General features: G+C 39.8%; 1 protein-coding gene across 4 annotated transcripts in view; it reads right to left on the minus strand.

Annotated features, from left to right (window-relative positions):
- eci2 (enoyl-CoA delta isomerase 2) overlaps positions 1-15225 on the minus strand; it is a 174394-nt gene that overhangs the window by 125036 nt on the left and 34133 nt on the right. For 2 of the 4 annotated variants that reach the window (XM_043719487.1, XM_043719488.1), the window contains exons 2-3: positions 2320-2416; positions 1212-1261 (exon numbers count right to left, since the gene is read on the minus strand). The exons of 1 other annotated variant lie outside the window; for it this stretch is intronic. The gene's annotated coding sequence lies outside the window, so the exon portion shown is untranslated. Of the gene's footprint in view, positions 1-1128; positions 1150-1211; positions 1262-2319; positions 2417-15225 lie in introns of those variants that run through there. One more of the 4 variants, XM_043719490.1, reaches the window with a different exon arrangement.

Genomic DNA, 15225 nt, shown 5'->3' on the forward strand with positions numbered 1-15225 from the left:
CTTTTCCTATCTTCCTGGTGGTGGAAATTGAATAAAGATTCGTGCACTGTGTGTCTCACACCTGCACACACACGCCATGGGTGCTGGGGAAAAAAATAAGCACTACCGCAGTTGGGCAGTAGTGTGGGGGTAAATTAAAAAAAATAAAAAATAAACAGGAAGATCAAAGAAATAAAAAAAACAGGAGGGTTAGAGGTTCTATTCACTTTGGGAGCTGGCTCTGAGGAAGCTGGATCAGTGACAAGGACTTTCTATGTGTAAATAAAGGGTGACTTGGTGACGGGCTCCCAGCCTCTGTGGAGTTATTTCATGTAGAGTACTGGTCTTTTTCAAAGAACAATGCAAATACATTGGAAACACTTCAAATAAATGGGTTGTTCTATGAGGAAAGCTTGGACAGGCTAGGCTTGTAATGCTGATGTTTAGAAGATTAAGACACGACTTGACTGAAACACCAAGATCATGAGGTTAAAAATCACACAACACCAGGTTATAGTCCAACAGGTTTATGTTGGACTATAACCTGGTGTTGTGTAATGTTTAACTTTGTACACCCCAGTCCAACACAGTCGTCTCCAAATCAAGATCATGAGGGGTCTTCACAGGATAGATGTGCAGAGAATGTGTGGGAGAATCTTGAACCAGGATTTACTGTTTAAAAGCAACAGGTCACCCAGTTAAAACAGGGATGAGACTAAATTGCTTCTCTCAGAGGGTCATGAGTCTTTGGCTCCCTCTTCCTGAAAAGGCAGTGAAACCAATGTATTTAATAGTTTTAAGGCAGAAGTTGATGGATCCTTTTTAACCATGGGAATGTAGATGACACTAATAATCTGATGACATTATAATCAGTTCAGCCATGATCTTACTAACTGTAGAAGAGCAAGCATAACAGGCAGAACTAGAGTTCCTTGTTTGCAATAATGGATTCCAGCATCTTCCCCAAGACTGATGTTGAGCTAACTGGCTCATAGTTTCCCACTTTCTGCATCCCTCCTTTCCTGAATAAATGTTACATTTGATATTTTCCAAGTTGTAGGCACTCCATGAAAATCTAAGGAATTTTGGCAGATTACAGAAAATGCATCTACAAACTATGCTTTTAAAGACCCAAGATGCAAGCCATACTATCCTGTGGACTTGTATGCCTTTACGTCCAATAGTTTTTCTAGCACCTTTTCCTCAGGTGCCAATGATCGCTTTACCTTTACCTCTATTCATTCATTCAGTTCTTGATTTTCAATCATCTTGGAGAGGTTTACTGTGAAGACAGTAAAAATATTAGTTCAAAGCCACTGTTTTGTTTATTTTCCATTAATAATTTCCTAGACTCTAAGAAAGACAGACTCAACACTGGCTTTACTTTCTTATTCAAATATCCATAGAAGCTTTGTTTAATTTTGATATTACTAGCTAGCTTTCTCATCTCTGCATTCTGCCATTTTAAAATTATCTTTTGAGTCATTCTTTGCTGGGTCTAATCTCCAACAGAATGCTGTACAAATCTGAAAAAAAGATTAATGTAATACTATCCTTATTTTCCTTATTTATTCACAGTAGATGCATCCATCTCAAAGAGCTTTTCTTTCTCATCAGGATAAACCTTTGCTGAGATTTATATTTCCTTAAAAGTCTGCTACTGCAGCTCTTCTGTTCCATCTTTTAACTTAGGCAGCTCCAACTTTAAATCCTTTTATTTACCATGATTTATGTATTTATGTTTAAAACAGTCAGGGACCCACGTTTTTTCTTTCAACCTGAACATGAAATTCTATCATATTATTATAATCACTGTTACTTAGAGACTCCTTTAGCATGAGGATATGAATTGATCTTGTTTCAATGCCCCTATCCAGGTTTAAGAAAGCCTACTCCTTTTTACTCTACAAATTACTAATCTAAGAAACTGTCCTGAGGACACTATGAACTAATTGTTCAGGCTACCTTTGCCAAATTCATTTTCCAAATCTACATATAGATTATAGCCAACCATGATGATTACAGAACATTTTTTATTTACATATTCCATTTCTTTCCAACAGTGTGGCTACTGTTAGGGGGTCTCTAAACTACGCAGATGTATATTCCTGAAGGGTGTTTGCTCAAAACGTCGATTTTCCTGCTCCTCAGATGCTGCCTGACCTGCTGTGCTCTTCCAGCACCACTCTGATCTGATCTCTAAACTACACTGACAAGTGGTCTCTTAATATTTCTGATTTCTACCAAAACAAATTCTATATCTTTCAACATTGAACTACCGTCACCTTTAATTAACCACCACCTTTTCCAAGATTTCTGTCATTTCAATGTGTCAAATACCTTTCAACATTCAGGTCTCAACTTTCAACTGTGTCTCTGTAATTTCATCTCTGGGGTTATGATCTCCGCCAATATTGCTACTGGGAAAAGTCAAATCCTAGAATGAATAAGGACACAAAGCTGTAGGTTTAATTTTAATAAAACTGAAATTTATTACATAGAAAATGGAAAAGTAAAATAAAACAAACCGAGCTAAATATAACTGAAAGAGTTCAAAATATATATAGCACAAGTAAATCCCATCACCTTTGCAACATCATCAATTTACAGTTAATCCAAATCCACACATATTCCTTCACTATCAAATCTGTGGATTTGACTTACCGGTAACTGCATCTTCTGAGTTACAGTACATAGAAACATAGAAATTAGAAGCAAGCCATTCGGCCCTTTGAGACTGTTACATAATTCAGTATGATCATGACAGATACCCTATCACATTGCCATACTCCCGCTTTCATCCTATACCTTGCTGCATTTAAGAGCTAAAACTATATTTATTTCTTGCCTAAATAATTTCATTGACTTGGCCTCCATGGCCTTCTGTGATAGAGAATCCCTTTCAGAGACGAAATCTTTCCTTATGTCAATCCTAAGTGGTCAATGTCATATCCCAAGACTGTCCCCGGTTCTAGATTTCTCGATCAGGGAAATCATCCTCCTTAAAATTAGTCTGTCAAGCTTGTTAGTATTTTATATATTTTAATCATCCTCTCTCACCCCTAAGTGCAGTCTGTCAATTCCTACACATCAGACCTAAACAAGAAGGCACAACACTCCCAGAGACTCTAGCCACCCTGCTATATATTAATAGGACATCAAGGTTGTCCACAAACCTACCATCAAACTGAAACAGCACCTGATGAATTTAAAAAGGACCCAATACCAACAACCAGCAGAACAAACATCATATACAAAATACCCTGCAAGGACCGCAACAAACATTACATTGGACAGATGGGCAGGAAACTAGCCACTAGGATACATGAGCACCAACTAGCCACCAAAACACATGGCCAACTATCACCAGAATCCATACACACAGACGAAGGACACCAGTTCGGCTGGGACAATACATCCATCCTGGGACAGGCTAAACAAAGCCACACATGGGAATTCCTAGAGGCCTGGCATTCAAACCGGAACTCCATTAACAAACACATCGATTTGGACCCCATCTACCAATCTCTCAGAAAAAGAACCGGAAATGATAATCACCCACCATAACAGACCAAGAGAAAAATAAATAGCAAGCAGAACAGTACACCTGCACTTCATGGGAGACTCACTCATGATGTTATCTAGCATGGGGACGAAACGTCAACAAATCTACCAGCTCAGTAAGCAAACATACAACCTGATCCACAACCTGAGCTACAAATCTTCTGCAAAGTCTCAATGAGGAGACTCTTCTGTTTCTGCAGTAGACTGTTTATCATATTTGCTGTGCATGTGAAAGGTACCTGGTTTGAAACATTAGCATAATTTGCTGATGTCACTGTGCTAAAATTATATAAGACACAAGTCAGATGACAGCTTGAAAACTGTAATGGCTTTGGGCTTTCTAAGGAAAGATATGCTGGTACTAGAGGCAGAGAAGGCTCACTTGATTGATTCAGAGTATAGCAGGATTTTCTTATGAATATAGGTTGAGTAGGTTGTGCTTGTATTCTGAGTTTAGAAGAAAAAGACAAGACCCCATTGAAACATACAATACTCTTTCTGGGATTGGAAAGAGTATATGCGGACAGAGGGAGAGTACAGAACATCATGGCAGAGTCTAGAACCAGAAGGCATATCTCAGAGTAAGGGGTCAACCATGTAAGCCAAAGTCAAAGAGGAATTTCTTCTCTCAGGGGATAGTGAATCTGTGGAATTCTTTACCACAGAGGGCAATCAAGGCTGAGTTCTTCAGCACACACAAAATAGAGGTGGACATATCTTAATCTGTATGGGAATCAGGGTTATGAGGATAAGGCAGGAAAGTGGAGTTGAGGTTTTTTTTAAGATTAGATTCCCTACAGTGTGGAAACAGGCCTTTCGGCCCAACAAGTCCACACCAATCCTCCGAAGAGTAACCCACCCAGACCTATTTCCCTCTGCCTAATGCACCTAACACTATGGGCAATTTAACAGGGCCAATTCACCTAACCTGCACATGTATCCGACTGTGGGAGGAAACCGGAACACCCACAGGAAACTCACGCAGACACAGGAAAAATATGCAAACTCCACACAGACAGTTGAACCTGGGTCCCTGGCACTGTGAGGCAGCAGTGCTTACCACTGAGCCACCATGTCGCTCCGATCTCAGACCTCATTGAATGGCAGAGTAGGCTTGATGGGCAGAATGGCCTACTTATGCTCCTACATCTTGTGCTCTTTTGCTCAGCATGTCAGTGCAAAAGACAAGACTAAGATATTTGCAAACACCTTCAACCAGAAGTGCTGAATGGATGATCTATTTTGGTTTCTGAGGTCTCAGCATCACAGATGGCAGTCTTTGACCATTTAATTCAATTCATATGATATCAAGAAACAGCTGAAGGCACTGATTACTACATAAAGGCTCTCCGCCTTGGCAAAATTCCAACAACAGTATAGAGCATTTGTGCTTCAGAATTAGCTGTGCCCCCAACCAAGCTGTTCCAGTAGAACTATGACACTTGCATCCATCAGCCAAGTGGAATATTGTCCAGGAATTTCATTTCCACACTATGCAGGACAAATACAACACACCCAATTACCATCATAACAGTCTACTCTCAAATCATAGCAAAGTGATGAAAGGAGTCATGAAGAGTACTATCAAGCAGCACTTGCAAAGGAATAACCTGTTCACTGACATGCAGTTTGGGTTCCAGCAAAACCACTCAGCTCCTGATCTCATTACAACCTTGGTCTAAATGCGCATAGAAGAACTGTACTCAGAAGTTGAGATAAGAGTGACTGCCATGCACGTCAAATAGCATTCGAATGGGCATAATATCAAGAAGCTCTAGTGATGGAGTCAATAAGAATCAGGGGAAAAGCCATCAGCTACAAAATCAGCAGGTCTGGCAACATCTGTGGAAAAAAAGCAGAGTTAACACTGCAGGTCCATCTGGGCAGCACAGTGGTCAGCATTGCTGCCTCACAGCGCCAGGGATCAGGGTTCAATTCCAGCCTTGGATGCATGTATAGAATTTGCATACATAGATTTTCCCTGGGTACTCCAGTTTTCTCCCACAGTCTAAAGATGTGCCAGTTAGGTGGACTGGCCATGCTAAATTTTCCCATAATGCCCGGGGATGTGCAGACTATGGGTTAGCCATGGCAAATGTGGGGTTACAGGGTAGGGGATATGGGTGGGTGGGGGTAGGTTGTCAGGGTAGGATACTCTTTGGAAGATCAGTGTACACTCAAATGGGCTGAATGACCTCTATCTGCACTGTAGGGATTTTATGATTCTGATTCGTCTCCTTTCTTCAGAACAAGTCAGCTGTTAGCTGGCTGGAGTCATACTAGCTCAAAGGAAGATCGTTGTGGCTTTTGGAGGTCTATCATCTCAGCCTCAGGACATCACTGCAGGAGTTCTTCAGGGTAGTGTCTTAGGCACAACCATCTTCAGCTGCTTCACCAATGACCTGCCTACATCATAAGATCAGAAGTGGGAACGTTTGCCATGATTGCACAATATTCAGCACTAGTCATGATTTCTCATAACTTGAAGAAGTCTTAGTTTATTTTCAGCAAAACCTGGACAATATTTAGGCTTCAGCTCATTAGTCACAAACAACATTCACACCAGTCAAGTGCCAATGAAAATTTCCAACAAAGAGAATCTAATATCACCCTTTGATGTTCATGGCATTGCTAATGGTGAATTCCCCATTATCATAATATTGGGAGTTACCATTAACCAGAAACTGAACAAGCCATATAAACCCTGTGACTGTAAATGCAAAAAAAAGTCTAGGAATTCTGTGACAAATAGCTCACCTTGCTTCCCCAATATCTGCTCACCATTTATAAAGGCTCAAGTCAGGAATGTGCTGAAATACTCTCCACATGCCTGGATGAGTGTAGCTCCAATAACACACAGGAAGCTTAACACCATCAAGGACAAAGCAGCTTGCTTGATTGGCACCTCATTGACCACCTTCAAAATTTACTCCCTGCACCACTGACACAGCAGCAGCAACAGTATGTACTATCTATAAGATGCAATTTAATAACACCAAGGCTTCCCTGGCGGCGCTTTTGAAACCTGACCTCTATCACCTAGAAGGACAAGGGCAGCAGATGTACGGGAATAGCACTTTCTGCAAGTTCCCCTCTAAGCCACACATTATCCTGACTTGTAGCCACATTGACATACCTTTATTGTTACAGGATCAAAATCGTGGAATACTCTTCCAGTGCACTGTGGGCATTCTGACACCCATGGACTGCAGTAATTCAAGAAGTTATCCCTACCTTCCAAAGGCAATTCAAGACAAGTATGAAAATTAACATCCAAATCCCTCATAAACTGACAGATTGTCTATTCAAAAATGGTCTTCAATTCTTAAAAAGGGTGGATCCAATGGCATCCTGACAAGTTTCTAATGTCAAGTAAAAGACATTAAATGGAGAGCAAAATATCATGGCTGCTGAAAATATCAAGAAATAAAATACTCACCAAATCTGGCAGCATTGGTGAAGGGAGAAAGAGATTTTATGTTTTAGGTTAATTGGCCTTTTCTTCGGAGATTTCTGATGAAAAGTCATCGACCTTGTTTCTCTCTCTTCAAAGATATTGCCAGACCAGGTAAGTACTTCCAACATTTGATGTTTATTTTATTTACTACAAGCATCTTTATATTACTGCCAATACAATTTTCTCAAGGAACTCAGATGAACAAATTCAGACAATCATCCTGTGAGAAACTTAAATTTGACTCAACACAAGTGTTTATAATCATTTTGTGTGTGTCAGATTGTTTTTGGTTTCTCCTAGGAGCTGTAAAGCAAGTGCACTGTTCATCAATCTTACCTCTTCTGAGACGATGCAAGTTATTTTTGAGATGCTTCTCTAAGAGAGTCATAATATTACCTTTGCCAAGAAGTTGATGTTCTATCCATTTGTATACTTCATACTTCAGGTAAAATATTATGTGAAAAGCTAAGCGTCCCATATTGTTTTAACTGGAATTCCAAATGTACAGGATCCTCAGAATACATAAGCCTGGAACAAGATTTTGAGTGAACTATATTCAAATAATATTCACAGAACATTGAGTTCTGTGAATTCAGAAAATACCTGCAAATCGAGCAGCTTGTCAAAGCTACTGTACTATCACCAAACAGGAGTTCTACTCTTTCTGATAATTGCACTTTCATATGTAAATTGGTTTTGCATTCTAGATGCACCAAAAAAATTATTCTGAGGTACCATTTAGTCAAAATGTCCATAGCACATAAAAAGAATGTAAATAAAAAATTCAAGACATCACACAAATATCATTTTTGTCCATGTACAAACTATTATTGATATTAAAATAGCTATTCACACAGGGATCCTAACATTAATGTGAAAATGGGATGGAGGTGGGGTGAGGGAGCTAGAAACTATCAACATAAATATCATGGGACAAGTGTGAATATCCGATTTTGAAGGAATGCTGCTTATCATTTAATTTCCCCAAACATGACACTTCCTTGTGCAGATGCACTATCAGGTGATGCAAGCAGAAGGGTAGAGAGTCAGCAGCAAACATCTGAGGCACTGGTAGACCTGAACCAGATGCATATTCCACCATATTATGACTTGAAAAATGGTTAAGTTGGGGGGGGGGCACAGAAAATAGAAATAATAGGCAGGTACTCAAATTGGCAGAATATGACCAGTGGTGTCCCACAAGAATCTGTATTAGAACCTCAACTATCCAAATTATTTATTAACAACTTGAATAATGATGTCAGAAAGTCATATATCCAAATTTACTGATGACACAGAGTTGGCAGTATTGTAGACAAAACAGATGATAGTCTATCAATACACATTTGTAATTTTATGCTAAGTCAATGGGCAAAACTGCATCAGATGGAGCTCAATTTAAGGAAGTGTGAGGTTATCCATCTTGAACCAAGAAAGGATAGATCAGAGTGTTTTCTAGGTGGCATGAAATTAAATACAATGGATGTCCAAAGAGACAGTGGATTCAGGTGGATAAATCTTTAAAATAACACGAACATGTGTAGAAAATAATCAAGAAAGCTAATGGAATGCTGGCCTTTAAATCTAGAGGATTGGAATACAAGGTTGTAGAAGTTATGCTGCAATTGTACAAAACCCTGGTTCGACCCTATTAGTACTGCGAGCAGATTGGAGCACCACACCCTAAGAAGGATATATTAACTTTGGAGGAATAACAATGCAAATTTACAACAATAATACCCGGACTTCAGGGTTTAAGTTATGAGAAACTATAAAAATTAGGCCGGTTATTTATAGAATTCAGAAGGGTAAGGGGCGTTCTTATCAAAGCCTTTAAGATATTAACAGGAAAAGACAGGATTGATAAACTATTTCCAGTGGTTCAAGATTCGAGAACTAGGGGGCATAGTGTGTCAATTAGTGCCAGACCATTCGGGAAAGGTGTTAGGAAGCACTTCTACACACAAAGGTGATAGATGTTTGGAAGTCTCTTCCACAAATAACAGTGGATGCTGGATCAGTTGTTAGTTTTAAATTTGCGATAGTTCTATTTTTGTTAAACAAAGGTATTAAGGGATATCAATAAGACAGGTATGTGGAGTTTGACCACGGATCAGCCATGATCTCACCGAAGTGGAACAGGCTTGACGCGCTGAATGGCCTACTCTCATTCCTCTAAGATGTTAAAGGGTTAATTTGGTCTGCTGACCTTCAAGAAATTGGATGGACCAGGGATGGGTGATCTGTTTCTCTGCCTTATGGTACAATGTAAAAATATTTACATCATCATCTCCTATTATTCAGAGTAAGTTTACATTATCATCTCTTATTTAGAATCAATAAGAACATTGCAGTTGGAATTCTGACCACATCCTGCAGTTAAAAAAACGATTTACACCAGACCTTACCATTAAGGGATGAGCTACATCACATTGCTTTTGGAGATAATCAAGTCACTGCATTGTGTCTTGAGTGGCATGTGACTATGTGGGAGTGGCTGAGGAGTTGTCTTGTGGGCATTACTGACTGTGATGTAAAGATTTTGTATAAAGGAAGAACTGGTCAATTTGTTCAGAGATCTTTTGACACAGCTCCAAAAGTATTGTGAAGCCATGTTATGGGTTCCTCCAAAGCTTGTACTTGCTTCATAAATTTTGGCTGTTCATAGAATTTGGCACATTGCAGTTACATCAAGTGTGCAAGAGTCTCAAGAACAACCTAACATTTGGTGGGATTCCAACATATACAGAGCTTCTTGGCAGACTGAATAAGTGATCGTCTGAGTGTCAGTTGCGTGAGATGGATGGGCCCATGAGGTAAGATTTTCCTTGATCTCTCTCCTTAACCTACTACTGAGTCGACCCCTCATCTCCTGGGACTCTGCAGTGATGGAATCTCTGAGGTAGCTTGTTCGCCAACGAGTTCTTCGGAAGGGAAGTTAGAGTCCCCCTGGGCATACATCTGCTCGTGTCTGAGAAAGTTTTATTACGGTCTTTAATCTAGGAACTCATCTGAAAATGTATTTTCTTGCACCATTTCTCCTTAGTCCTCATTCTTCCATGTGACTCGTGTCAACTTAGGTGATTTAAAAAAATTCTGAAAATATTTTCATCTCCTTGTTTGAACATATGATGATACACCTCCATAGCAAGTGTGACTTGAATCTGGACAATTTGGTCCAGGGTGTAGGATCACCACAATTATGCCACAAACTCCATCCCTCCTTTTTAATGTTGAATGTGGAAACATTATTTTGTTGAGAACACTAAGTGTGCAATGAGTACATGGTTGATTATAGAACTACTTGTGTAAATTGAATTGTGCTGGAGGATGGGTATGCTGGCAAGGTGATGACTACTTCAGTTTAGTGCAAGTGTCTAATGAACTGAATACTAAGGCTTTTCACACAGCAAAGTGGTTGGCTAGTGTGGCAGTGGGTAACCATCTTTCTCTACTCGACTGAAATCTTTAATCAGATAAGAAGTGCTATGATGCTGTTAGAGATCATTAACGTTTAAAAGAGAAAATAGTACACTTAGTAACTAACTGATAGAACTGTCACTAGGTTTCATGTTTTTAAACAAAAACAAATTTTATTGGATGTATTTAAAAACAATGCAAGCAGTAAGCTCAGTTTAATTGTTTTACTTCTCCACACTACCCCTACTTCGGTACTCCCATGCCCCCTTCCCCACCACACGCTTGGAATTCACTCCAATTCTCTCAGTATTCCAGTTTTCAAGGTACAAGATTTATACAGAATACATTAATTAGTTTGTAGTTATGCAACCCTTCAACATTTCCTTAACTGCCTCATTTATAATGAATCCTCAGCTTCCTTTACTGGCTGCCTTCCAAATTAACTCGGATTGCTTTCTATCACAAGTATTTGTGAGGATGAGTGTGGGTTGTTTCCTCTAGCTTGACATTAGCAAAATCCTCAAGCATCTCTTCTCCTTGGGAATTCTGAACTACCTCAAGCCCTATCCATAATTCATTCTGTGAATAATAATTTGGCAATTTCTCTATTTAAGGTGCAGGCCTAACTAATATTCCTGTCTTTCTGGCTTTCTCAGCTCAGTGAGCTACAGCCTGAACTAAAATTGAAACTGAAACTGCTGCTATCTGAAAAAGACAGCTAGATTAAAGAAAATAATCTTCTAACTCAAATAGCATGTGTATATTTGACATAATAATCAAAATCATACTAAAAACAGAAATGTCATCAGGAATGTGATGAAGAGCTTATGCCCGAAATGTCGAATCTCCTGCTCCTCAGATGCTGCCTGACCTGCTGTGCTTTTCTAGCACCACACTTTTCAACTTCTTTCATCTGGGTCCGACATGAATAATTTAAATATTTTATTGAGAAAATGTAGACCTTGTGGTTCTATCAGAAACTCAACAATGGATCATTCAATGTTGAAGTTCCTCATTATCCACTCTGAACTTATTAAATGAAAGAGGAGTTACATTATCTTTATTCCAAATGTATTCAATTCACATAGAACACTTATCCCATCACTCACTAGTTTTGGATTTCTTCTCAGTTCTTTGATATGTATGTATATACCAACTCAGTATTTCAAATGTTCTTATATTTACCATTAAATCCTAAATATGCTAAGCTGGATGATTTATAGATATTTATAACTGTTTAAATTGTTCCTTCTGCACCTCTAGTTTTTGCTATAATGCATAACATAAATGCATAAATGATTAACAGGGAGTACTAAAATGTGGTTCCATATCTGTCCAAGTACCTGAAGCACAATTTGGTGTGCTTGGTGATAGATATGATTGTGATATGACTTGTATTATCATGCTCCTCATGCTCAGAAGTGTCCGTCACCAGGTTTGAGTAACTTTAAGCTTCCAGGTATGAACAACATAAATGTCCAACATTCCTGATCTGAAAGAATAATGGCAGTTACCTGGTAACGTGGCGCAAAACTGTACTAACCTTTTCTTGAAATTAACAGAACATTGCAATGAAATTCCTCTCTGGTTGACAAAAGACTTCTGTTTGATCTAGTGTTGCTTGGATTGCCATTTCTTTGCAGTCAATAGCACCATACACCTGTGGGAAGCCAGCCAGCATTTAAATTCTAATGCTCTTTCATTTTAATTATTGTAGTCACAAAGGGTGCTTATATATCCAGTCCTTGCAATGAAATCCATCTGCCTTATGGATTTATATGAAGTCAACTACAAGACTCTCACATGTGGTTTCCTGAAACGGAACCAAAGACAAAAAAACTAGGGGCTTTGGTAACTTTTACCGCTACGATAATATGAAGGGCACTAAGTCCAACAGTCAGCTTTCCTTTCCTTGGGAGGTTGCAGATGTGTATTACCATCTGACCCTTTAATATCACCTTTCAGAAATGGTAGTCATCAGAATAACAAAGGAAGTTAAGGCAGTGTCTAAACCTAAGTAGGTGGTAGTGCGTCCTATGACTTCAAAGTCTTTATTGCTCTCTTACCCACTGGCCACCTGCAATTCCCTCTGCAATATTTTCCTGAAGAATCTGGTGCAGGAATAGGCCACTTATTTTCTCAAGCCTGCTCTGGCATTGAATAACGTCATGGCCAATCTGATGGTGTTTTGACTCCACTTTCCTGGCTGCCTTCAGATCCCTGGACTCTCCTTCACCCCTGTATCAAAAATCTGCTGCTGATGAGGCCGTTCATTTTCAAGTATCTCCCAGAGCAAGACTGATGGAAGCATGTGTGTATTTGACAATTGTAGCAGCCCTTCCATAGGTCATTGGTAGTTAGTTCAAACATGGACAAAAGCAGGGTCAAAATCTTGGAATTTCCTCTCCATGGTCTACAGAAGTTCAAGGAGGCAGCTCACCTCCACTTTCTCACGTGCAACTAGGGACAGGTAATAAATGCTAACCAAGCCAACAATGCCCAGGTCCCACAAATGAATTGAAACAAATCACATTGGTGTTATTCAAAATTTATTCAATTCACATTGTACATTTATCCCATTACTCATTAGGTCCATACTTTCTCTCAGTTCTCCCTTTCGAACGTTTCCAAGAGATATTTGTATATAATCCAGACAACGGTTGGATGCAGGAAACACGGTTATTGAGTATGAGGTCAATTCTTACTAGTACGAGGTCTAACAACTCTTACAACCTGAATTACAGGTATTCCCCACTTTACGCAATTTCGCTTTTACGAAAGAGCTACATTAGGACCTGTTTTCGCGAATCTGAAGAGGATGTTCGCTTTTATGAAAAATACTTTTTCCCCAAGTAAATCATGTGCCTTCGTTTTATGCTATTTTTGACTTTATGGAAGGTTTCCTGGGAACGCTCTACTTTCAGATTGCGGGCACTACCTGTATTTCAAATCTTAAAGCAACCTCTGGGATTAATTTCCATTGGATCCCAATTCCAGGCTGAATGAGAATGCTTGTAGTCTTGGAATGCTGTTTGATCTCAAATTGAATTTCACATCATACTGCTCACAGGGACTGCATATTTTCAATGCTGCTCCTACAACCTTTTGTGTTCTTATATATCTGACTGCTTATGCATTCATGGCTTTTATCCCTCAATCACTACCAGCTACACCATGGAAAACCAAGGTCCTAGGTTCATGAAATCTCTTTCAAAAACTTTCCTAGCCCTGCACTCATCCCTAGAACATCTGGACAACAAAGACGCCTATGTCAGACTCCTACTCATTGACTACAGCTCCACCTAAAACAGCATTAACCCCTGCAGACTGATCTTAAAACTCAGAGACCCAGGTCTTGGATCTGCCCTCAGCAACTGGATCCTCAGTTTCTTGACCCATAGATTACAATCAGTGAAGACAGAAAACCACACCTCCTCCACAATAACACTCAACACTGGAGCCCTGCAAGGATGTGTTCTCAGTCCCATACAATACTCCTTATACACCCACGACTGTATTTCCAAATTCCGAACAAACGCCATCTACAAGTTTGCTGACAACACCACCATAGTAGGATGGATATCAAACAAAGATGAGTCAGAATACAGGGAGGAGGTAGAGGGTTTGATGTCATGATGCAATGATAGCAACCTCTCTCTCAATGTCAGCAAAACAAAAGAACTGATCATTGACTACAGATAGAAAGGAGGAGAACACGTCTCCATCTACATCAATGGAGTGAGGTCGAGAAGCTTGACAGCATCAGGTTCCTAAGAGTGACGATAAAAGACAACCTATCCTGGACTTCACACGGAGATGCGATGGTCAAGGTGGCAGAACAACACCTTCTCTTTTTCAGGTGGCTTAGGAAATTTGGCATGTCCATAAGGACCTTCATCAATTTTTCTAGATGCACCACAGAAAGCAAACTATCCAGTTGCATAATGGCCAGGTACGGGAACTTCTCTGTCCGGGACCGTAAGGAACTACAGAAGGTTTTGTGCACAGCCTAAACCATCACAGAAGCCAACCTTCCAATCATGGACTCCATTTACACTTCTCGTTGCCACGGAAAGATTGCCAACATCGAAGACCCCTCTCAGCTCAGTAATGATCTCCTACAACTTCATTCATCAGGCAGAAGATAAGAAGCTTGAACGCACGAACCAAAGGTTCAAGAACAGGTTCTTCCCTGCCATTATTAGACTGATGAATGGACTCTAACTTCAAATAATGTTGATTTTTTTTAATGTTGATCTTGTCTAGTGCACCTCCTGTGCAGTGTCACCTGTATGAAGACTAAGCACCCTACGATCTGTATGTCCTTACTTACTATGATCTACCTGTAATGTTCGTACACAAAGCTTTTCACTGTACTTGGGTACATGTGACAACAATAAATCAAGTCAAGTCAAATCAACTTTCTTTTCTTAAAGATATCCCTTCTTCATACAGCCTCCATTTCTTTTGTCATAGAGATGTACAGCACGGAAACAGACCCTTCGGTCCAACCCGTCCATGCTGACCAGATATCCCAACCCAATCTAGTCCCACCTGTCAGCACCCGGCCCCTATCCCTCCAAACCCTTCCTATTCATATACCCATCCAAATGCCTTTTAAATATTGCAATTGTACCAGCCTCCACCACTTCCTCTGGTAGCTCATTCCATACACGTACCACCCTCTGCATGAAAAGGTTGCCCCTTAGGTCTCTTTTATATTTTTCTCCTCTCAGCCTAAACCTATGCCCTCTAGTTCTGGACTCGCCTGACTCCCAGGGAAAAGACTTTGTCTATTTATCCTA

This window comes from Chiloscyllium plagiosum, chromosome 29 (assembly GCF_004010195.1).
Source record: "Chiloscyllium plagiosum isolate BGI_BamShark_2017 chromosome 29, ASM401019v2, whole genome shotgun sequence".
NCBI lineage: Eukaryota > Metazoa > Chordata > Chondrichthyes > Orectolobiformes > Hemiscylliidae > Chiloscyllium > Chiloscyllium plagiosum.